Genomic DNA, 25304 nt, shown 5'->3' with positions numbered 1-25304 from the left:
CACACCCGATAAACTGGAAAATGCTACAAATCAGGGCTTGATGTTTTGTTTTGATGACTGTCTGGGCTCACAAAAGTGATGGACAAAAACACGGATAAGGCAGATTAAGCATAAAAGTGTGTCTTGTCGGTAACCATTACACTGTGAATGGCACATTGGTGGAAATATTCTTCCAATATTTAAAAACCACTATCTTATTCAGAAGAGAAGTAACTCATGCCATTGGTGAATGAGAAAAATTCAGATATTCATCTCTGCTGTTTCACTTTCTTTTTACTCATTAATGTGAAAGAAAGCATCAGCCAGCTTTCATAGCAGAACTCCTCCTATCAATTAAAATTACAGTTCGTCTAGGGATACAAGAGTTCAGCACAAATCAACGAAAGCATTTTGGGAGAATGAATTGGCTCCGTGGAATTTATAACAAACAGCATTGTATATTTAATTCTTATTCATAAACTGTGAACTATAAATCTTTCTATCAGTTAAATTTATCACAAACATACGTATATACATGGTTCCTGATTTATTTGTTTTTATTTTATTTTTAGAGAGCCAGTTGTTAAATAGCTACCCACACCCCAGTGGTGTCACCCCGACACTTTGTCTGGGTCTTTGCTCAAATTCTATCTCCTTGGAGAAGTCTTCACAAGTCACATTAGTGGGGTTCACTGCAGCTCTCCCTCCCTTGACTCCACTTTGTCGTCATAGTATTTTCTCACGATCTATCACTGTATCATATATGTGTCTGTTTATCTGTCATCTGGCTCCTGTACTGAACTGTGAGTTCTAAAATGGCAAACAAAACAGAACACACTTTATCTGGGGGGCATGGCTCCTTTTCCCCTGCGCTGAGAATAGATGCCTGGTATACAGCGAGCACTGAAATATTTTTGAAAAAATGAATGAGTGCAAAAGGTCTTCTCAGATTCTTAGGTAAATTCATGGCATCTTTTGTTGTAAATAAATGCAGGCAGCACTCCAAACCCCTCTCCTAGTGTTACAATCAAGAGGAACATTTGCAAGTAGTCTAGAAATCAGTACAAGGGAAAGAAAAGAAAAAAGATCTTATAGCTTCTGATCACTGTTGTGTAACTAGCTTCTTACTATTATTTCACTTTCAATATTGTTCAGCAAAAGATGACAAGATCTACAATGATGTTTCTTATGACTTCTATAAAAAGGGAGGGAAGGCAAAAGACCCATTGAATTTGAACCAAGACTGCCCAGATCACTTGTGGGGTAACTTTCCTGTTTCAAAGGCCACATTCTAAGAGTTCCGTTGACAGCCCAGTGGCCAGGGAAGGCAGTCAGGCCAGGGAGATGCTTGCTGTCCAACGGGGAGCCAGATAAGCCAAGAGGTCAGTTGGTAAAAATGTCATGAAGGAGACTGACACGTGTGTTTCTGGGGCACTTGAACAGCTGAGCCCCTCGGGTATATTTAGCCCAACAATGGGAAGACCTAGAGGCGTGCATTAATTATCTCCCAATATTTGGAGAGTGGAGGGCAAGCTGACAAAAGATAGAATGAACTTGGTCTGTACAAGCTTGGAAAATGACTTCTGATTGAAAGCGACTAAAAGAATTAAGTTTAATCTTTCATATTCCTTTTAACAATTCGAACCTCAGACAATAGGATGGATTGCATCAAAAGGATGCCCAAGTGTTGAAGACACTAGAACAGAGGGAGGGTGAGGGAGGGTGAGGGAGGACCGAAAAGAGAATCTGACATCCAGCCTGTGGTTAACCTTGGCTGTGGTAATGGTTTCTATTCAACTGGAGATTTTATGACAAAACAAGGTCTTTGTCTTTATGCTTTCAACACTCGGCTTTATTCCTTAAAAAAACTAAACAAACAAAAATTTCTTGAATTCTAAAAATGTTTTCTAAAAAATAATAGTTTAATATTATTTTATATCATATTGTTTAGCCTGTTTAGTCTTAAAACTTGATATTCTGGGAAAACAGCAGTGGTGGTTGAACAAGTTTTTTTAAATGATTTGATTCAGGTATAATCTACAAGCCATAAAAAGCACATGTTTTCATTTTTAGTACATTTACCAAGTTGTACAGTCATCGCCACAACCCTTTTCAGCTCATTTCCCTTCTGACTATTGGAGGGTAGGGACCCCTGTTCCTACCTCATCCCACCCACATAGTCATATAATACATAGCCTTTGTAGCAGATTTCCTTCATTTAGCATATTTTTGAAGTTCATCCTTGCTGTAGCATGTATTATCTTTTTTTTTATGGCTTCGAAGTATTGCATTGCATAGGTATGCCACATTTTGTTTATCCATTCACCAGTTAATGGACATTTGAGTTATTTCTGTTTGAGTTATTTTTTCTGACTGTTACAAACAATGACAGCAACATTTTTAAATACCTCCAACTCCCCACATAAGCCAGACAGAGTTGCACAATACCAAAAACCCATGGAAAACATTTACAACAAAGTTAGGTAGCAAGACCAAAAACACTTTCATTATTGATATATATATATAAGCATGGATTGGAAAACAGCAAAGTCCAGTTTTATATCGTATTTAATGAAAAAATATTTAGAACATATTTTTAAAGTTAGAAAGCAGGTTACAAAATAATAAGTGCAGTGAAATCCCAAATATTTATATCTATACATGATTACATAATTCTAAGGTGCACATCTTTTCCAGTATCAGTGGCTGGGAAGTCTCAATGCATGCTTTACAAGAGGACTTTAATTCACTGTCTTTGTCAGGCCATCACTGTCACTGCACATGCGCCAATGTTAAAAACAGAAGCATCATAATTTACAGATTAGGTGTGAATGACTTGGAAGAAAATGAAAAACAAATGGATCACTCTCTCACCTCTCGGAATCGGATGGTTCAAGGTAAGAGTCAAGGAGACTGTGCATCCAACGAGATTAGCTACATTCCTGAAACCCGAATTTAAACTTCGGCAAGCTCTATGTAATGCAAAGTCTGTTCAGAGCTCAGCACCGATGGTTTTTTTTTTTTTAATAATCTTTATGTCTCCATTTATTTTTATTTAGTGGTTTTTTTAGGTGGGGGTGACTAGGTTTATTTATTTATTTTTAGAGGAGGTACTGGGGGTTGAACCCAGGACCTTGTGCATGCTAAGCATGTGCTCTGCCACTTGAGGTATACCCTCCCCTACGATGGTTTTTATTTTTATTTTTATTTAATTTGTACTCCTGTTGATATATGCACAAGAGTGAGATTGGATTTAAAAAGGCAAAGTCTGAAAGAACTTTTTCAATAAGTATATAATAAAAATCCTATGTGATAAGAAAAAGTGACATGAACTTCAAGACACAGGCAGGCAGGATAGGCCATCGAGAGCCACAAGATACACGTTAATAGGGTCCATCCAGGAAGCAACGGAAGGAAGCTATGGGCTATCTGACGGCCCCAAAAATACGTGAACCAAAAATAACCAATAGGTTTTTGCTGGAAAGTGAGGCAGGCCAGTTTGAAAATAGCAGCTGAAACTGGTAGGGAAAATGCCAGAAAGTTATTAACCATAAAGTCCATTAATAACTATCCATGGAAGGGAGTTGTGACTAGGACAGGGTTTCTGGGCTGGTGGCAAAATTCTGATCTCTGTTGTAGCCAAAATATCTCATTCTACCACCTTCAGCTATATAAAATTAACTGATTTCAAAAGAAATTCTGAGAGATTACCATGGTTACTTGATAAAAAGCAGCCCTATGCCCTCCTCCAGACCCTCCGTATCAAAGAGTCGGAGATCAAAGCCAAGGAATACTAAAGATCGTTCAAGTTTATGGGGGAAAAACTTATGATTAATTTCACCAAAAGTTATTTTTCAAAATCAACTGCATTTTAGAATGAATCATACATTTAGTCAGTACCAACATCTCTTCCAATTTTATAAAAGAAAATTTTGTTCAATAAAAGAGTCTCTATCTAGAGCCATCTCCTGATCTATACCGATACGGAGGAGGCCTCCCTGTTTCTCGGTGATGACTCAGAGCTCTCCACCAGAAGGGCTGGGAAGGGCTCAGAGCAAGGAGACATCCTGTTATGTAAGCCCACAGCCAAAGACAGGCCGTCTCCAGGGAAGACAGCCGAAGTGGAGTCTAATTTGGGGAGGGGGGGTGCTTCCTTATGAAAGCAACTCATCTATAGCAATCCATATAAAGAGCTTTAGCATCCATGAAGAACCCCACATCCTCCTCCTCCCACTCCAATTTGAGACATCAAAAACCCTTAGTAGCAGGTAAGGGATGCATCATAGGAGGACAATGAAGTTCAAGGAGGGAGGCCAGGTGCATAGAAGTAGTGGGCTGGGGCTCTGACCCACATCTTTACCTCCAGTCCCACCACCCTCCTAATGGGCCTTTCCACAACCAATTCAAAACCACAAAATCACCTTGTTTTAGAGGCACTGCAGGTTTGGATAAACTGACTATGGAGACAGAAATTCTTAAGTATCCTTCATGCAACAAGTTCGTAAACATTTAGTATTCTGAATCTATTTCTTTCTCTGAAACACCTATCAAGTTGATTGATAATTTATGCAAGGATGATGTTCTGTAACATTTAAATCTAGGGGTGCATACCTCTGCCCTAACATCACCTCTGATTTTTCCTACCTCATTTTCCTTAAAGGAGTCAAAACTTGGTATATACAAAAGAGTTACAGCACCTAAAGCTGAAGTTTAAAAGAGAAAGAGCTGTGAGGGTCACTGAACGGATCTGTATTGCACCTGCTCTATATAGGATTTTTCTCTACTAATAGACGATTAAATGTAAATCCTGATGTACATTCCGTTTTACATGCAATATGGGTTAGTTACTGTTGCTATGGAAACCTTCACTTTCGCATTTACTGATTTTAATTCTGTGACATTTGCTGACTTTAGTACAATGTAAAGTTTATAAATATAACATACAGGTTTGCAGAGGGTTTTTTTAAGTGTTCAATTTGCATAGATCATTCCATCACACGTCTCAAGGGAAAAGGCGTTAAACTGATGCCAACTAAGAGTAATCATTAAACAACAAGCTATTTCCAGAAATAAATATTTCCATCGATCCTCAAAAATCTCCTTTCACTAACCAAACACCCCATCCATTGTATAAGTCTTCTCACCACTGATTCAGTGATAATTTCCCAGTGTGAAATTTGTAAAGTCATTTTATTTATTCAAAACATTTCCCCATATTATCTCATTTTACCTTTAACATTAACCTGAGGAGAGACAGGCCAGATGTGGTTTAAAGAAAGAAATGACCTCACTTTAGGGACCGTTTCCAATCCAGGGCAAACAACCCTTTGACTTTCAACTGGATCTTCAAGGGGATCATTGCGACAAACCATCTTATTTTCCTTTTTATTCCCAGTCTTAGTCATCTTTGCATCTTTGGAATCTCTCATGGTTTCCATACGTGGAATAAATGCATGCTCTCTAAATGTCCCTACATTTTTTTTTTTTATTCCCTGAGTATTGCCACTTGACAAATATAGAAACTGAGACCTGTAATCACAATGCAAAAACATCCAAAGTCACCCAGCAACTAATTCAAAAAGTAAGTGCACCCATAGGAATTGAATGAACTGACGTTCATGTATGATGAGCACCCAATACTTTTGAGGTATTCCCACCGGCATGGGTGAAAATCTACCTCCCTGTCACAGAGTCACTGCAAAATAAATTATTCTGTGAGTGTCCCCAGGGAGAGCCTGGATTCAGGTAGCCGTACCCATATGTATATAAATATAAAAGAGAGCATGTAGGCAAAGCACTTTAAGTGGTTCCACCAAAGTCTGCACATTCAACAAAGGGAACAAATTTAACCAACATTTATTGAGCTTCTATGTTGAGTCGGACACTGCTCAGCAAAATTAGAGTGGTGAAGGGTATAGAGTTGTGCTGGAGAAGGGAAGAAGGGATGAAAGCAAGCTGTAATGCCATGCTTCAGGCTTACCGGGAGGAGGAAGACAGGCCAGCAAAATGGCAAATGGGCTTAAGAGAATCACAAGAGCTTTTCAAAGACAAGAGGCACTTGAGAGAAAACCGACCACTAATAACCAAGAAGAAACAGGGAAATAATGAGACTCAAAAACGGGGAAAGAGAATAAACTCTTAATCAATCTTTGCTTTAAAAAAATAAAAAGAATGTTGAACAAACTGGTGAGCGCTGAAGATGCTGTGAAAGTAGAAGCTAATCAAAAGTAGGCAGAGGGAAGGGGCTTGGGAAATGCACAGCTCAGAACGCACAGCTTGGCGGAGGCAGAGAGGGCTATGAAGGAATTTAATGGAACTGATGGACCGGAAGGATGCTGTTACAGCTGTTTCAAGTGGATTCTGGGAAGCAGGTAGAGTGAACATCATTAAACTGAACACTGATTTTGGGCTTGAGGACACAAGTACATGCTGTTGGCAGGAATGGGTAGAGGGGAAATCTGGGTAGAGCGTCCCTACTGTTATTCCGGTAACCCTAGAGTTAGGCTGGAGACCTCTCTTACCCAAGGCCCTCCATCGCCAATCCATCATCAAGTACTGCTCCATGCACACTCATCTGTGCCCCCTCCCAGTATGGACATTGATCCAATTCATTATGACTTTTTACCTGGAAAACTGTAATATCCTTCTCTAACTTGTCTTTTTGCTGCTGCTATTAAAGCCTTCCAAATCATTCTCCATTCAGCAGCCTGAGTGATGTTTTCAAAATACCATTAAAATGATTATATTCTGTGGACAGGGGACCCAAGCATGGAAAGCAGTGCAGGTAGAATACCGCCTCCTTCAGGAAATATGCAGCTGTCTTCAGACCTGTAGAGACTTCCCCGAGCAGAGGTCAGCCAACCCCATCTTATTCCTGCCCCGGATCAGCCTCTCGACCCTTTGTTCCCTCCTACTGGGATGCCCTTTTTCTGTTTCAACAAATCCTAATAATAATCCCTAATGGGACCAATCCAATTCCAACCTTCTCCATACCACATGGCAGAAACATTCTACTGTATTCATTGTATTCTAAGGACAATTTAGCCCTGCCTTTAAATTCTTCATGTGTTCAGTTGATATATCGTGAGTATCAATCAGATTCTAGGTCCTATGTTAAACCCTGGGTGACTAAATTAAACAAAAATCGTCCTATTTGTACAGTTGGGCGGTTTCTGCTCTGCAAAAAGGCTGTTGGCCGAGGAAATAAGGAGGAGAGAGCTGAAACCCAAAACACTTTGCCAAGCCCTTTGGGGCTAGGGTCCGCCAGGAAGACCAGAAAGCTTTCTCTTTGCACAAAAAGGCTGTAGGCCCACCCAGAGGGCACACCTTTTACTAATTCACAGAAGCATGTCCTATAGGCCGCTGTGCCTAGAAAGACAGACAGACACTGTGCTTGTCTGTGTATTTAAACCCCGGGGCCTGCTTCTTTTCTCATACCCTATTCAGCCAAGAAAGGTCTGGAGCATCTCTTTTGCAGTGAGCCCTGGGAATTGTGTTGCTGGATACAAAGATGAGCCAGCCATGGTCCCTGACCCCAGAAGGCCATGGTGACGTGAACTCACAGTGGATGCTCTGTGTACACATACTGGGTCCCACCTAGGAACCAAAGTCATCACCAATGACAGGGCTTCAGTTGTGCCTCATGTTATGATCCAAGGGCTGCTTGAACTTTCCTGGGCCTCAGTTTCTCCATCTGTAAAGTGGGGCACTGTCTGGAGAATGTGTAGAATTGAGGGGTGAAAATCAGCTCTGGACTTGGGTGCACCCAGGATGAAGCCATCATGGGACTCTTCACTGCTGTGAAACTCAGGGCTAATGACTAAGCGTCTCTCAGCCTCAGTTTCCTCATCTGAAAAATGGACATAATAATCCTACTTCCTGTACTGCTCTGCAGCCTTATGGAGACAGTAAAATAAAGCATTCAACTGTGAGACTGACATGCGGCTAACACCCACTAAGTGGACAGTGTGATTCTCATCTTTCCTTATCTTGAATTTTTGAGATACTACTTTCTTTTTTTCATCCAGTCCCCTGCCCTCAGTTTTATGGGTCCCTAACTACTCAAGGCTTTGCATGATCTGTTTTCTTCCTAAACTCCTCTCAATACTTTCTAGCTATATACCATAGTTGGAGGAGGGTTTTTTTTTTTTTAAAGATTCATCAAGTGAAAACTTGGAAGTTTCATAAAAATTACTATGATTAACTCTTTGGAAGGGGAGGGTATAGTTCAGTGGTGGAGCACATGCCTAGCATGCAGTGAGGTCCTGGGTTCAATGCCCAGTACTTCCATTGAATGAATGAATGAATGAATGAATGAATGAATGAATGAATGAATAAATAAATAAATAAATAAATAAATAAATAATGTAATTAAGTAATCACTCCCATCCCATCCCCACCCCCACCCCCCCCAAAAAGAGGGGGAGGGTATAACTCAGTGGTATTGTGCACGAGGTCCTGGGTTCAATCCCTGGTATCTTCATTAAAATAAATAAATTAAAAAACTGAATCCCCCACCCCCTGCAAGAAAAAACAAAAAAAAAAAAATCCTCTTTGGTAAGGATGAAATTTTCTACCCTATACACAGATAATTTCTCATGGTCTTGGGGAGAAAAAAAGGATTATTTTTGCCCTATCTCGGCTTTTTAAGTAGGCTTAGAGGAGTTCCCCTTTTCTTCCTTCCTCACCCAAGGTTTAGATTACAATAAATTTGGGGACCTGGTTGTAGCCATCATGAAGGCATTAATGCTGCATGGCTTTATCTCTCTGTTTTGGGATGTTTAAGCAGCTTAATTCCTCTAAAGATCACTGGATATGCAGTGTCATCAAAAAGTTAGCAGTGCCCTAGATTAAAAATATGAATATTTGGGTCACATTTTACCACATGATGGAAACAACTTAGAGCGTGAGCAGGTGCATGTGTGCGTGTGTCCCAATACCCTAGTCCCTGCTGGGATAACCTCCATCCTCACTGCTCTCAACAGCTCAGTCTTGCCCATAATGAATAGATGTTAGCTATCCATCTTCCCCGCCAGGCTCTGAGCATCCTGAGGGCAGGGCTCTCTGGTAGTTCTCCATCACTGGGCACATAATAAAAAAAACGCAACAGGTTATTGAGGGATGAATGAAGGCAATCCCATCCCAGACACCGCAGGGTGCCACCATGAATGTTACTTTTTAAATGGTTTTAAAATCAAAGCCATAATAAAGTAACAGCAGAGTTCTTTCTTCTCTCTTTTTCCTCTGCCTCCATTTAGAAAAAAATCACAGGAAATACAGAATTAGGACTGGAAACCATTCCGCGTCCATTCTCTCCCCACCTCCCCCAATCTCACCTTATACCAAGAGTATCTGGTATCTCTTCAAGGAGGCCTCCAGAGACCCGGTAATATTATATATGGTTGGGCTCCTTGGAAATACAATGGAGTGAATGAAGGCAGAGTTTTCAGTTTCTAACTATAAATGTCTTGACATCTTTTCCTTTCAGACAAACAGCTGGAAACATAAGAACTATATTTTAATGTTTATTTGTTTCAAATACAGTATTTTTTTTTCAACAAATGAGAAGTTTTGAGCCTGGGAAAAAAATAGGTTTAAATCACCATCCTAGCAAGCAGTTTTTAAAATAGTACACACAAGTAATCATTTCAAAGCAGTTTAATGCACTCAGCCAACAGGCATTAACAGTCTTTTTGGAATAACCTAACACCTTAAGCTTATTTTCGAGTCTTGGTTCAGATGATTTTTAACCTTTCTAAAAAAAAAAAAAAACTAACTCACGGTACAGGGCGCTTACTGAACTCTGTAATTTTAGTACATCCTGCATTTGCATTTTGAGGTTCTTTTATAAAGACCGGAAAAAACAAACCCCAGGCCTTCTCTTTCATGTGCAGGTTTTAAGACAATGGTGCCCGAGTGTGAGGAGGCGGAGGGGCGCTGCAGCTCCAGCCTGTGTGCAGAAAAGCAAGAAAAATCTTGCTGTGACTCAGCAAGGGAGGTGGGGGGAAAAGGGCGGGAGGCTCAGCGGAGAGCGTCAAGAACACGTTATTTACCTTGATTTGATTTTTAATGTGGGAGATTCAAAACAGAAGCACGCCGTCCACCTAACGGGAATCAGACCCGGGGACCTGTCTTGTCGGGTCCAGAGCTGTCAGAAGAGGAAACAGGCTAAGGAAAGGGAAAGCTTTATCTAAGGCTGCAGGCTCCAGGTTAGGAAGGAGAGAAGCTATGAGAAGAGTTCAGGAAACTCTCTTGAAATGAACAAGGATCTTTGGCCTTCAACATGACCTGAAGCACCAGGTAGGGAGGGGCAGAGCCACGCCCCGACACCCCCCGGGCTGAGCAACGTCCCTCCGGGTCTCACTGAGTGGCCAAGGTGTTCCTGTGATCTCCTGTCCTGCCCATCCTGCCACCAGAGAAGCTGCGGTTCAGAGCCTCATGCAACCTGTCCTGGGTGGGGTAGGATTTCAAGCCTCACTGTCTTCTCTCCTCCCTTTCCACACCCAGCCTCTTCACCTGACGCACTGCCACCTCGCTCCAGGGTCTTGGTGCCAGGCTGGCTGCCAAAGGAGGGCATCTTCCCAGAAGCCACAGCACATCACTTCCGGGTTCCCAATGCTGTGCAGGCAGGAGGGAAAGCCTGGGTGGGTGATCCTGCAGACCCACCCTCTAAAAGGGCTGCTAACAGTTCTGCAGCCCACACCGTGGCCTCACTGGTGGACAAATAAAGTGTCCCTAGACAAGTGACATAACCTTGGCTTACGGTAATTTTGCATCTTAAACAAAATGCCATGAAAATCCTTCCTTTGCTTCAGACATACTAGGCTAAAAATAGCACAGTCAGCCAGTAAGTGTGTGTAATTTTTCCTTTGTGCATCACCCCATCCACTGATTCCTTCCTCTCAGCAGACAAATATGCTCTGAGAAAGACCGCCAGTCCACCCTCCGTAAAGTAACCAGAGGGATCTTGCTCAAAGGCACCTCAAGTGGTTTCACTTGTCAGGCAAAAAAACACACAAAACTTAATCAGTTCTCTTTGCCTGATAGAAGAAGCCAGTGTTGATGGAATCCTTACTACTGCATGCAAGGACCAGCTGGTCTACAGGCTTATAGGCCTTATCTCACCAAATTCCCTAAAGCAAAACCTATGAGCTGAGGGCTTCTCTTGTGTCTTTTTCCAGATGAGGCAACCAAGGCACTGAGAAATTAAATAATCATGTCAGGGCCCTGTTCATACCATGCTAACGGCCAATAGATAGCCTCTCAAGGATAGAGACCACAGCCTCACTGGACATAAAGCCTTCGCAATCAACCCCCATGTCCTCTCCTGATTTACCTCCAACCACCCTCACCAATCTACCCCACACATGTATATACTTGCTCTGATGTACACCCTGGTTCCTAAGCCCCAGCCATGCCAAGATCCTCACCCTTCCTTAAACAGAGCATCACTTTTCAAGATTCAGTTTCTTTGCCTGTGCCTTTCCTTCTGCCAAAAACATCCTTTCCAGCCCCATTCTCAAATTGGCAAATTCCTGTTCATCCCTCAAGGTCCTCCTTCCCTGCAAATCCTTACTCTCCCTGAGCCCTTTCAAGTCAGGCATGTTGCCCTCTGCATCTCCAGGCCAGTAATACAATGAAGCATGATCACGGCCATTCCCACTTAGAGGGTGGAGGCCCCATGCTCATCACTGTACAGGAATTATCTCACTGATGCTCATAAAAATCCAAAGACATAGATTCTATCACCATCCCCACATTCCCCATGAGCACAGAGGGATAAATTAACTCACTGAAGGTCACATAGTTTGGTGCAACCATTATGGAAAACAGTATGGAGATTCCTCAAAAACTAAAAATAGACTTACCATATGATCCAGCAAGCCCAGTCCTGGGCATATATCTGGAGGAAACTTTAATTCAAAAAGATACATGCACCCCAGTGTTCATAGCAGCACTGTTTACAATAGCCAAGACATGGAAACACCTTAAATGTCCATCAACAGATGACTGGATTAAAGTTGTGGTATATTTATATAATGGAATACTACTCAACCATAAAAAAGAATAAAATAATGTCATTTGCAGCAACATGAATGGACCTGGAAATCATCATTCTAAGTGAAGTAAGCCAGAAACAGAAAGAAAAATACTGTATGATATCACTCATATGTGGAATCTAAAAAAAAGAAAAAAGAAGGCACTAATGAACTCATCTACAAAACAGAAATAGACTCGCAGACGTAGTAAACAATCTTATGGTTACCGAGGGGAAAGGGGGTGGGAAGGGATGAACTGGGAATTTGAGATTTGCAGATATTAACTACTATATATGAAAACAGATAAAAACCAAATTTTTTCTGTATAGCACAGGGAACTATATTCAAATCTTACAATAACCTTTAATGAAAAAGAAAATAAACATGAATATATGTATGTATATGTATGACTGGACATTATGCTGTACACCAGAGATTGACACATTGTAACTGACTATACTTCAATCAAAAAAAAAAAAAGTCACACAAATAGTAGAGGAACAAGTCTGCAGAAATTAATCATTTCATGCTCACACTACAGTAGGAAACAGTCTTATTGAATACCGTGACTGCTCTGCCTACAGTATGTGTGCGTGGATCTGTGTATCTGATCTATAAGATGCACATTACCCACACGAAAACAGTGATAACTTAGAATCTAGTCACAAAATGGCTGCCTCTGCGAAATGTGGCTTTTAAAAAAGACTGCTGTTGGCCACCGAGAATGTCGATTGTCATGATGGATAAAACATGAATAAGATAGAACCTGACCTCAAGGATCTCTTCGATCCAGTGAAGAAAATGAGATAACATTGCATACAGCTCATGACATAGCCCGCTTTTTACCAAATACCACTTTTCTCCTTGACTTGAAGATATGTCCTTCAAGTGGCCTCATAAATTAACTGGCTGTGTCCCGACCTACTGGTTCTAGATCAACACTAACTCTTAACGTTGATTCAATCTCCCTCTTTCCAGTAGGAATTGTGCAAAAATCTTTTGATTTACCGACATTTCACAAGGTTGTGGGCTGGCTGCCTCTTGAGTCCGAAATAATACAAGAGAAATAAAAACAGGGGGAGAAAGGATCTGCCCTCAAGTGGGAGGGAAAAAGCTTTCTTAAAAGGAGACAGAGAGTCCTGGGTGCATGATTTCTGACTAGTATTAAATGCTCATGGTAATAATCACAGTAGTCACCATAGCTGACCCTTTATATCAGCAGCTCTCTGCCTCACTTGGGAAAAGACTGATTACTTAGAATGCTATTCCCTTGAGTTCAAATCATGATACAAAGGAGCCAGATAATTTTTTAAATACCTACATCACGCTAATTTGAAAAACTTAAACACTAGTGTAAATAATCCAGACAACTCAAAATTATATTTTAAGGAGATCTAAGAATACAGTGAAATACTCATCACTTTAGGTTAAAAAACTGGATTCAAAAGGGTTCACAGAATGTTCTTACGCACATAAAGGCAGATGCGTATGTCTGTGTGCATTAGATTGATATGCTAAAATGTTAACAGCAATTTTTTGCACAGTAGAACTAAAAATCATTTGCATTTACCTCTTTGTACTTTGTTGCATTTTACAACTATTTTATTATTGATACTGCACCAAGTTTTTAAAATAAAAAAAAGGAGACATATATTTTGAAACATACGCAACTTTATTTTAAATAGATTGGCAAGGAAAACAGTCATAAATTCTAAAGCAATAAAGCTTAGTGATGTGTTTTTCAACATCAATAGCATGATGCTAAAGATCGATACCATTTTAAGGCAAACTGGAGAATTGGAGAAGGAGAAACGGTGTAAAACGGAAAAGTTTTTGTAGGGTTAAGGATGAAATGAGTGATCGGGAAGAGTGATTTGGCCACTTCCGGGTCGTTACCCAGGCAACTATTGTTGTGATTTAGAAAACCTGAGGCCCCTTCTGCATCTGCAGCATGTAGTCCAGGGGAGTGCCACTCGTGTCTGGTTTCTGCACTTTCAAAATCAAGAAGTTTAGGCCAGATGATCACTTGTGCTATTCCAGCCCTGAAATTCTGGGATTCAGCTAACTGGGGAGTCACAGACTCCATCAAATGTTCTGTATCAGAACCTTTCAAAGGCAGGTGAGATGCAGCAACTACTTAATTTCAACTTCAAGGAAGAAATTTCAGCCAACTGCAGGGTAGTCACGGCTAACATTAAGGCATAAGAAGACTTTTTTTGTGTGTATGGCCAAATGGTTAGCCTTGTTTATTAGTGCAACTTTTGCTTGCCCACACAGATTTTCAATTTCAAGATCAAATCCTCAGAAGTCCTAAGAAATGACTCATACTGGGAAGTAAAATTTAGCAAGCACTACCCTCTCAAAAAAATGTGTGTGTGGTGTGTGTGTGTGTGTGTGTGTGTGTGTATGGAAACAATTTAACGTTTGGGCTATGCAAACTATTTCTCTAGAAAGGTTGATTAAAAATTATTACTAATGTGGAACTCTAAATAAAAATCACAGGTGACCTTGTCAGTGAAATGAAGTGTAGGAAGGTATGGGTAAGTCAAAAATTCAATATGAAAAATCAGGGAGGCTCTACACTGAACCTGGTGGGACAGATCAGTACGTCGTAACGCCCAGCTGCATCCATAAGGACCGCAGAGGCAGGTAGCTTTATTACCCATCAACCTGTTCCCTCGGGCCAGAAAGATACCGCACGGTGCCGGCCAGCACATCATCCACCCGTGCACTTGTTCAGTGTGTTAAGGAGAAAGACGCAAGGTGTCACAGTGGATCAGTTTGGCAGGGCTCTTATCAGTCCGGACACACGGGGGTGCTATATGCCTCCACCTGCTGCTGACACAGCTCCCTTGGAGAAGTCTGTGCCAGGCTGCATGTTGAGAAGTGTGATTCTTTAAGGAAAATGGCCAGTCAAGGCCAGCCGGTGCGTTCTCCAGCCTGCCCCAGGCCCCTGTTTAGGTGGCCCTACAATGGCAATGGTGAAGGGGAACACGTCAACGTGCTGTTGTCTCCACTGAGTTTGGGGAGATCATGGCCCAGAAGGAGTAGGAGTAATATGTCATCACTACTCTATGATGGTGGAACACCTTTTTATATACACAAAGTTTATTAAAAATAGGTTGCAAATGAAAAAGAATAGAAATGCAAAGTGACAGCAGTTTGGGTGTTTTCTCCGTGGTAAGGCACAGTTACGAAAAGCACCATCACATATTATGAGAACCCCAAACCCACAAGTCCTACAACGTGTCACTGCAAGTTCCCTTCATTACGCTGAAATATGTTATTGCAAGCCATGTAAGACGTATTTTTAAAAATACTTTCATGGTTACCAAAGGGCAGGGAGGGATAAATTAGGAGTATGGGCTTAACAGACACACACTACTATGTATAAAATAGATAAGCAACGAATGTTAATGTATAGCACATGGAACTATATTCAATATCTTGTAATAACTTATAATGGAAAAGAATCTGAAAAAGAGTATATATATATATATATATGTATATATGTATAATTGAATAAATTTGCTGTACATCTGAAACTACCACATTGTAAATCAACTATACTTCAATAAAAAATAAATACATACATAAAGACACTTTTAGGAAATCAAGCAAAGTTTTGCATGACTTACATGGCAAATTGCAGAGAGGACAGAGAATAAGGGCATCACCACCATCACCATCATCACCATCATCATCACCACCATCATCACCACCATCATCATCATCATCACTATCACCACCACCATCATCATCACTATCACCACCACCATCATCATCACCATCATCACCACCATCATCATCATCATAGTTCCCATTTATTAAGCACTTACTATATACCAGACATTTTACATGCATTAGCCATTCACCTGCCAACCTAAAACTCAGGTTAAGAAAACAAATGTTTAGAAAAGTTAAGTGACTTCCCTAAGATGACACAGCAAGCAAGAGGCAGAGGCAGGGTTTGGGTCCACAACTGACTCGTTATAAGTCATATTTCAGTTCAGATCATTCCAGGTATGCCACTCTTTTCTCTCCCAAGCGAAAAACACTGGCAGAAAAAAACTATGTGTGTTTTCATAACCAGAAGTTTCACACATACACAAACACAATCTGATTGGAGAGAGCATATCTCTCTCATTTGTCTCTCTGTCTCTTTTATACACATGCACACATCATACAATTTGCAAAAAAGCTATTATAAACCACAGCATTATATACTAATAAAAATTCCCTTATCTTCTATGTGTGCAAAATCACTTTGAAATAGCTAATTAATGGTCCTGAAAGCCCTTTCCCAAGACACAAAGTACTCTAGGAACTGCAAGGTATCATCATGATTCATGTCATAATTCAGGGCTCTGGGCCCTCAGGTAGATCCAAAGAGAGAGGTGGTGAGAATATCAAATGAGAAAAAAGCACTGGGACAAGTATAAATATTTTTAATCAGAAGTCAGGAGATTCCCAACAGATTCCCACCACCCAGAGGGCGAAGTTCTCAGCTCAACACGTCCATCACAGAACAAATTCTCCTTTTCAACATTCCTTTTCCTGCAGGCCTGCTGAACATTCTCTCTGTGAACGCTCACGGGGCTGTTAGGCTCACAGATTCTTTTCCAACTGTAACTGTAGGTGATTATTGGGACGATTCAAGGCAAATTCCAGTGTCAGTCTGGATTTGTGTTGGTACAACTTAATTTCCTTTATTCAACAGATATATGTTGCTTATCAACTGTATGCCATGGGGCCTTGGACAGAAAGCCGGGAACTCGACAACTGGGCCCTTGTCCTCACACGGCTCATATTCTATTGAGGACAGGGAGACACTTAAGAAATAAACTAGAAGCAAGAAAATATCCACCCTCGATAATTCCTCTAAAGAAACTGATCAGGGCATGTGACAGAAAGTGAGTGGGGCTGGTGGGGGTGGGTGGTCATTTTAATTGAGGTGATCAAGGAAGGCCTTTCTGTGAAGGGGGCATGTGGTTGATCAGTAGACGTACTAAGTGCTGGGGCTCTTATCCTTCAAGGTCGTTATTTTCTTTGAGAAATTTAATCAATTACCTGCAAATAAAGCCAACACCATGCCAAATTCTAATTCAAATTAGATCTCCCAGTACTTATATGGGTTATTCTGAAGAAATCCATATATCCATTCTATCACTGAAGACAAGAGTGTTGAGATACGAACAAGCTTGGTAAGTGAATGGGTCCAACAGAGTCCCTTGTGGCTGGAGTTTTTTGAACATGGGGTAAGCCTGGACCATCAGGAAGCAATAGATCAACAGAACCTTAAAGCCAGAGTAAGGAGCTTGGAATTTGTTCTACATGTGAGGGGAGGCTGGAGAGTGATACGATCTGATTTCTGCTTCAGAAATATCCCCTTGGCTGCTTGTGGGAAAACAGATTATAAGGTGCAAAGAGGGAGCAGGAAGTACATTTAGGGGGAAAGAAAAGCTGGGGGCTTGTGATGTCCTCAGAACAGGACTGGTTCCTCTTCTTTAGAGGGTTCCTCCGAATCTTTAATGCTAAGCCTTCTGTTTTTAATTGGAAGACTTGAATTTCAAAGTTGGCTAGTTAAAAGTGGTATAAAGTGAGGGCAAAGTGCAGCCGTCAGGGTTGCCAGCCCGGAGTGGCTGGTCTTGGCCAGCACGTTCGGGAGAGAACATGGAAGGAGGGAGTTAGAAGAGCCAGCTCCTGGGGACCATTGATCATGTAGGACCCCCACTGGTCATGCATGCCCATTCTCCCCGTCAAAACTTGCCTGGCCGATGTTCTGCTTACCTATGCCAAACTGATAAACACATTCTAACAGGGTATCGCTCCAGATCTTATTTTTCTTAGATGAATGTATTTTTGGTCTTGGTCTTTTTGGACTTGGTCTTCACCTCTCTGAGCCTCAGTTTCCTTATCTGTTAATGGAAAACCAGAACACATGCATCTTGGGCTTGGGAGTGGATCACATGAAAAGATCTATCTTATCTCTGAGAATTGGCAGGCATTTACCATAAAGACCATGGCTTCACAGGTAGCTAAAGTTGGCTGCCAAGGTAGGAAGGAAATATCATCTTCCACAAGGAAATGCAGAAACACACAATGTGGAGAGATTGGCTCTTAAGAGAGGATCAAACTAGAAGAATCAGAAGCCAAAACATGAGGGGAGGTCTTTTCCCTCCCTGTCTTTATTGTCTCTAAGATTCCTAATTGATTACCTGCAAAGGAAGCTAATCTCATACCAAATTCTAATTCTGCTTTACTCTCTTAATCTTACATTTGGAGGAGGCGGGTGGCACCACCAAAAATGGGATAGCTTTTATGCTCCCCCCATTACTGTTTAAAATAACTAAAACACCATCTTCCACAGAGCATGGCTAAGAAGAATCAAGCACTGAATGGAAATCTAAATATTTTTCAGTTAAAAAGTTAAACTCTTAGATAAGTATGCATAGTATTCCACAACAATTCCAGTGGCTCTTCAGATAAGGCCACTTCAGTGAATACTGGAAATATTCATCCTTCAATAGGGAGTGTGATTTCAGTTCTTTTCAAAAACTAGATATATTTTTCATCTCTAACTCCATCCTTCGGAATTTCACGTGGTCCCTTTATAAATCAGTCAGGCATTTCAGAGGCAAATAATCCAACCAGTTTGGGTGGATGGGGTCAACTTTCCAGCCACTGCCAAAGTCAACGTACCCAAGGAAAAAGTGAATGTATTCACCTAATAAATTTGCACAGGTGAAACCAGACTCCTAGCTATATTTCTTATCTCAGAGAAGTGCAACAGCAAAGCAGTCAACAGCATAACCTCTAAAACTACCATCTGTGTGACCTTAGACAATTTACTTAACCCTTTATTTCCTCATCAGTAAGACAGTAGATATTAGTGGTACCTATCTCAGGAGGTGATTATGAGGGTTACATGAGTTGACCTACAGAAAACACTTAGCACCTTGGCCCTACAGACAGTGAACACTGCATAGATGCTCATTGCTGTCATCATGACTACCTTTCAGAAAGGTGTACATCTTTCAATACACAAATGCACGGTGTAATAACCTAACACGGCACCACACTGTAAGAGTTGGTTTGTATGTCTCCCTTTGTTACCAAATTGTAAGCTTCTAAACAGACCATATCTTCCATCGTCTCTGTATTTCCAGACTCTGATATTATCATTGCCTAAAGTACAGAAATTCTTGAAAGAATGGCTGAAGTTTGCCTCAACTATTAATAGTTGCTTATGTTCAGATGCAAGCAGCCAGCATTTAAACATATACAAAAAAATCTAAGCTTCTAAGCTTAAGTTCAGAGAAAGAAAGAGAGAAAGAAAGAAAGAAAGAAAGAAAGAAAGAAAGAAAGAAGGAAAGGGAGGGAGGAAGGAAGGAAGGAAGGAAGGAAGGAAGGAAGGAAGGAAGGAAGAAAGAAAGAAAGAAAGAAAGAAAGAAAGAAAGAAAGAAAGAAAGAAAGAAAGAAAGAAAGAAAAGAAAGAAAAGAAAAGAAAAGAAAAGAAAAGAAAAGAAAAGAAAAGAAAAGAAAAGAAAAGAAAAGAAAAAAGAAAAGGAAGAGAAAGTAAGAAAGAAAAAGAGAGAAAGGAAGAGAGAGAGAAAGGAAGAAAAAGAAAAAAGAAAGGAAAAAAGAGTGGAAGAAAATATCTTGGTCAGAAAATGACAAAGGTACATGTAAATATCTACATCAGCTGAACACGTTTTCAAAGCTCTGATTTCTGCTACTTTCAAAAAGAGATTGTTTTCCCAGATCACTTATATTCCGAGACCCACCGACCAAATCCAAATAAGTAACTTTATGAATCTTGCTCTTGACAATCTTGGGGGTTGTTTTTTGTGTTCTTTGCTTGCTCAGAAAGGGGGTGTTCTGTGTTCCTCATGAAAATGAGTTAATGTGGACAAAAGTAATAAAAGGAGATTTATAGCCCTGTCTCCATACAATTTAAATTAATTTCTTTCCGAAATCCAAACAAAAAGCTAAATGCTTAAAAAATGCATACTGTTTGAATCCTATATCATAATTTACACACCAAAAGGGGAGAGGTTTAAATGTGCATTGATTTCAGGCTGATAAGAATCTGTGTTGAATGTGAGTTGAGAGATTTTTTTTCCCCTTCTTGGCCTCTAACGAATTGTTAGTTTGCAGCAATTTTTAATTAAAAACAGTTCCCATAGTAAGAAAATGGGGAGGGGAAGACCTTAGGAAAATAAAATCAGTAGAGTCCTGCAGTGTGTTTTCTGAAGCCACGTAGAGATCTTGAAAAATAAGAGAGTTTGGAAGTTCTCATTTTTAAAACTTCACTTTTGGTTTCATTTAACATTTTCAAAATAGCTTTCCATACCACTACTAATTCCCCCCTCCCCCCATCCTCCCCCACCCACTTCGAGCAACTCGGAGAGTTCTGTGTTTAACACCGAAAATCATTCATATGCCTCAGAGTAACAGCACCATTTTTCTTTCTAAATTTCTAGGAAAAAAAAAAAAAATCCGAGTTCTCACCAAGCAGTTTTCATTTTTTTCCACCTATCCAAAATACCTAATCTCATTTTAACTAGACTCCATCTGAACATCAGAGATACTAAGCTATCCCATGAATAAACATGATGTTTCAACATGAAACCCTGTGACTGAAGTATATAAAAATGTAGCTGAAAGAAAAGACCAAGAGCCCTCCGCCCGCTCCCACCCCCTCCCACCCCCTCCCCGGGGAGTCGGAGAGTTGAGCTGAGGCGGGGTGAAAGCAGCAGATTTCAATTTCAAGGTCTTTAAATATTTTCAACGTTCATATTAAATCCAGTAAAACTAAAACCCGTAATTCTAATAAAATCCTCGTGTGCGTGGCTTCCAATTGTAATCACAGTTTTCTCTTTGGGAGTGGGATGTGTAATATTGATAAAAGGAAAAAAAAACCCGCAAAACAGAGGCAATACATCCTGGAACCCACACTTTCCTGGTATTTGTTATATTGTATTAAAATTAGCATACTGCCAACATGAAAAAAAATCTATATACTTAAAAACATCTTCATTGGAGTGGAGACGTTTTTGAATAAGGAAACCAGGTATAGAAAAGTTATCTACAGTAACGGACATGTGTATGACTTGATAAACTTTCTTAAATTCTATAATAATACAACATTATTGAAATCCTTCACTAAAAATGAAGGTCACTGCGATGATCTCATATCTTACCTATACATATTTTTAATCTCATAGCACAGACCTCAGGAAATGAAAAAAAATTACTGTTTTTGTTATTCTGGAAGCTTCTTGCAGAACAAATTCTGAAATCTTTAGAACATATTTTTGTGTTCCTATCTGACTGTACTGTGTGGAGGGTTAAACTATATAATTGTGCAGTTGCCTTCTTCCAAAATACATTTGGAGCAGCAAGACCATTCACACAGTAAATGAATTTGGACAGACATTGGGTCAATTCATAGCAGCATACACAACGGAAAATGTAGCCCTCTTCCTACTGCCTGGAATGACAGTGGCCAACAGTGACGCACAGCTCCAAGAGTTTCTCTTAATTTCAATTAAAAAGAGGGGGAGACACTCATACATTTCTTTGTGGAATTCCACTGAGATTCTGATGTTGCAAAGGAATATTATTTCCCTGAATAGCCAACAGCATTTAAAACAGATTTTTGTTGTTTCTGTTTGCTTTGTAATGCCGTCCGATTCCTTTAAAAGGAGATGAGGTCCTATAACCTCTTAGACACTTGCTTTCCTTTGCCACAAAGATTAGGGGTCTAAATTTCCTCGTGGTGAAATAAATGTAGAGAATGGGGGGACAGCACTCTTAGGGGAATGGGAAGCAGATCCTCAACGCAGCATCAGGAGGTGCCAGGCCCACCAAAGGCATTAGAATAGGTTTCTCAGGAAAGGTGCCAATTTCAACGACAGAGTTGTCAAACTCCTCCTTCAGCCACTGACTCATGGATGCGCTAGTTCGCAAATGTTTACTGAGTACCTACTTTGTCCCAGGAACTGCTTGCTCCCAGCACCGGCATTAAACAGGGCTGGCAGGGTCTCTCCTTTCAATATTTCCTGTACTATTAATTACCTTCTTACTTCAGTACCATTTGTGATTTTAAACTAAATACAGGGAGCAAAGAAATAACGTCTGGGCTCTTTAGTTCCCAACGCTTTCTCATACTAAACAGAAAACCAAAGCCCAGACTTTTGTAGCATCTGAATTTTTAAATTTAATTTATTGCAGGGAATTTGCTGATGAGGAACCCAGATCCATGCCAACTAGTTAGTAAGTGACAGAAACAAGTTCGAAACAGGATTAACTCCCCATGCAGTGTTCTTTCAACTAAAACTACCCACCTTCTGAAGGGCTATGGTTGGATTTAATAGGAAGAAAGCCATCAATACGCAGGGGAGAAGGTTCTGGGGGTCAGCTATGGAAGGGGGCCGGGGAATCACCATGCTCGTTACGTCTTACTTTCCTTGCCATAAAGAAGGAGGTTCTTCAACTTGAATGCAGTTTATTCATTATAAACTGATTTCCTACCATTTCTTTCCAGGCAAGGACAAGTCTATGTTCAAAAAGGAATGGAGAGTCAAGAGTATTACCCAGGCACGTGTGTGTGTGTGTGATATTAGGAGTCGATGAAATAATACCGTGACGTATAGGAGTAAGAACCAGAAGAGAGAGAGAAGAAAGAGGACCTCTCTTGTCCAAAACAGTTGGATATGTTGGCTAAATTCTAAAAGTAATCACTTAACAATCTATTTGATTTTGTACGTAAATACTGATCATTTCTGCTGGGTACTGAACTTCATTCCACCCAGTCCCTCTCTAGGGCTCAGAACAACTGTGTCATAAATCATCATCATCATCACTGGTAAAGGCACAATATAACTTTTTCACCAAGCTATTTTTTTTCTAAGTATTTTTTCAATGACCCACTTTGATCAAAATTTAATATTTAATGCTAATATTTATATATCTTATGAACAATGATTGGGTTCTCTTCTTTATTTCATATGAAATGAAAACAAATTTATGGCCTTGGGTTTATGACATCATTTACTGCTTGGCAAAGAAAAAGGAAGTGTCAGGACAATTATTTGGATAATTATTAAAAAGATCTAATTAAGGGAAGAAATGTTCGGATTGGCCCAGAACATACCAGAAAACAGTTCTCGGCACTTTTTGGTCAGTCAGAGAGGTTTAAAAGGACCTTTAAGATTTGTCATAGCAAGCTTTCTTCTCCAGTTTCTTGAGCTATGAAGCAGTTCTTTTCCCTACTTAAAAGTAGTACCCTACAATCCAAAAGTTAGGAATTCCTGAGCTTAGCTCTCACAAAAGATAATGTGCCATTTTTAAGAAACATACTATGATGGGGGACTTTCGAAGGTTTTCTCACAAATGTGAAACAAATGTGGGGACCTTACTGCATCCTGCTGATTTTTATGAGGACCAGGGTAGAGAAGTCTCCCAGAGAAGTGTCCTAGCCCAGAACTGACCGAGTGATTAACTTAGGGGCACTGGAGGACTCAGACCTCAGAGAAATCTGCCTGCTCTCCTAACCAGGAAGGATGGGAGAAAAACCTCCTTCTTCAACTCCTCAAAAACTTTCTAAAATGTAAGATGGACACTGCTCATTTTTACACCCTGCTGCTGTTCAAGAATTGATCCATAAAGACCCACAGTCTCTTTTTTAAAACTAATCCTATTTAAGACTTTTTTTTTTACCTCAAATCTGTGTGGCAATTAATGTGTGCCTGAACTATAAGACACTTTCTGTCTTCCTAATTCTGAAAGCAGGCTGCAACTACCAAGTTTGTGCAAGAATGTAAGATGCCAGCACACAGTTGCAAAGAGCTGAATGAAATATACAAACTGTAACACACACAACACCACACAAATATCATTTCCTGCCAACAAGTCACCATCCTGAGCAAAACAGAGTTTACACTTGTGTAAAAACTACTGGCTTCTGGGGAGAGCCATGGCATCAGCAGGTATATTTAACATCTATGATGCATTAACATATAAAGATAATAGCAGTAATAAAGACAGCTCAGTTTTTTTTTTTTAATCAGCCCTTGTCCAGCAGTTAGCCAATCAGAAAGCAGGTCACATTTTGTTAGCTATACTCAATACATTAAACGTCATGAATTTCTCCATGGCTCTGTTGACAATTCAAGCAAACATGTTTTATTCTGTCTTTAACTGAGTCCCTTTCCAGAACTGAGAGTCAATCTTCTAACTGAAATTTCATCAAAGCTATTCCCTCAAAGCTCTTTGCCATCAACCCTCCAGATACTTGTACTTTGCAGAGACTACAGAATTCCCAGTGATTTCTACTTCCTAAAGTAACTTTGGTGTACCTGTAACAAACTCCTTCTCAGAACACCTCAACACAAAGCCCCAACTTACAGGCAATGGGACAGCCCAGCAGCAGGTCCTGCCAGCTGAGCCAGCACAGAGGAAAAGTCAACTGGCATTAAATATTTAAATTGCAGGAGGCGGTCTGGAGTTTTGCATTTACAAAGTTCTGAAAGTCCTGTCTCTTCTCTGCTCCCAGAGTTGCAGGAGAGGAGGAGGTGAGGCTCCTCTCTCCCGCACAAGATCACAAATATGCAAAAACTCAAGATGACTTGAATCCTCGGCCAGCTCCTGTGGAAGGGAGAGCTCTGAGGAAGCCGAGACACTCCCGTCCTCGATGGGAGAAAGTCAAGAACCCCTCGCCCCAACTGGGTTCTGACTTTAACATGGAAATAGAGAAACATGCGTCCCTCCAGGGCTAGTTCTGAAAAGTCCGCGGGGTGACTCTTCTGTCCCCTTCACCTCTATTTTGATGACTTTGACAAGCAAATGCAGGTCAAAGCAGACTTCCTCTGGGATTTGTTTTTTTAAAAAAATTATTTTGCTGGATGCAAAAGATCACCAAATCCCTTGGAATTATATCTCAAGAAACACTAACGGGACTGACTCAGAGCCTGCAAACGCCAGAGTTTTGAGAGAGCAGCATTTCTGGAGAGCCGGCAGGCGGATCAAGTGATGGGTTGTCTATTTCAAGATTCCAGCAGAAACTGTCCCCAGCTCCAAGAGTTGCTGTGCCTAGAAACCCAGCGTTCAAACTCGTGGATCCATTCTGGTGCTCATTTCCACGGACGTGGTAGTATTTGGTGGGACACTTCCCCCGGAATTCAGCCAGCCACCCAGGAAAAGCTCATGCACAGTTTGCAAAAAAAAAAAAAAAAAAAAAAAAAAAAAGCCACCAACACACACCCCAGGTTGAAGTACTTA

The 25304-nt window shown here is 40.6% G+C and overlaps 1 protein-coding gene and 1 long non-coding RNA gene across 11 annotated transcripts in view; both read right to left on the bottom strand.

Moving 5' to 3' along the window:
• The window catches only part of LDB2 (LIM domain binding 2), a 349516-nt gene that overhangs the window by 323864 nt on the left and 348 nt on the right, over positions 1 to 25304 (bottom strand). The gene's annotated exons all lie outside the window — the stretch shown is intronic.
• On the bottom strand, positions 2530 to 25299 carry LOC141574448 (uncharacterized). The gene is made up of 2 exons (XR_012501486.1): positions 10032 to 25299; positions 2530 to 9928 (listed from the first exon to the last, which is right to left on the bottom strand). It is a non-coding gene; the product is annotated as an uncharacterized LOC141574448 (long non-coding RNA).

Source organism: Camelus bactrianus, chromosome 2, assembly GCF_048773025.1.
Source record: "Camelus bactrianus isolate YW-2024 breed Bactrian camel chromosome 2, ASM4877302v1, whole genome shotgun sequence".
In the NCBI taxonomy this organism is placed as follows: Eukaryota; Metazoa; Chordata; class Mammalia; order Artiodactyla; family Camelidae; genus Camelus; species Camelus bactrianus.
The sequence above is the reverse complement of the archived record's forward strand: the minus strand, read 5'-3'. Positions and strand labels throughout refer to the sequence as shown.